This window comes from Penaeus monodon, chromosome 15 (genome assembly GCF_015228065.2).
Source record: "Penaeus monodon isolate SGIC_2016 chromosome 15, NSTDA_Pmon_1, whole genome shotgun sequence".
NCBI lineage: Eukaryota > Metazoa > Arthropoda > Malacostraca > Decapoda > Penaeidae > Penaeus > Penaeus monodon.
In genome coordinates, this window is record NC_051400.1 from 1,392,209 (window position 1) to 1,392,549 (window position 341).

Genomic DNA, 341 nt, shown 5'->3' on the forward strand with positions numbered 1-341 from the left:
TTTAGTAATTTGCTGTTAGTTACAGACATAATCTTACTGACCTCCAAAAATTGTGTTGCCTGTAGCTGACTATGTACATGCTGCCAAAGTGTCTCATCCCTTGTGAATGCTTAAAGGAAATTCTTATTAGCAACAGGTTTTACACTTTTTATGAAAGACAATTTTCTGCAGATTTTCTTTTTTTCACATTTTCATCAAACATCACTATACAGAGAGCAATATTAAAAAAAAACTTTAGTGGTCAATATGAAAACAGTACCTACAAGAGATACTGGAAATGTAGAAGACCTATTTGATTTTTTGTTGGTAACTAACATTATTTAATTCCACAGTGAAAGGGT

The 341-nt window shown here is 31.7% G+C and overlaps 1 protein-coding gene across 1 annotated transcript in view; it reads left to right on the plus strand.

The window, feature by feature from the left end:
* Positions 1-341, plus strand: part of LOC119581620 (general transcription factor IIH subunit 1-like) — a 12,096-nt gene that overhangs the window by 6,435 nt on the left and 5,320 nt on the right. The window lies entirely within an intron of this gene.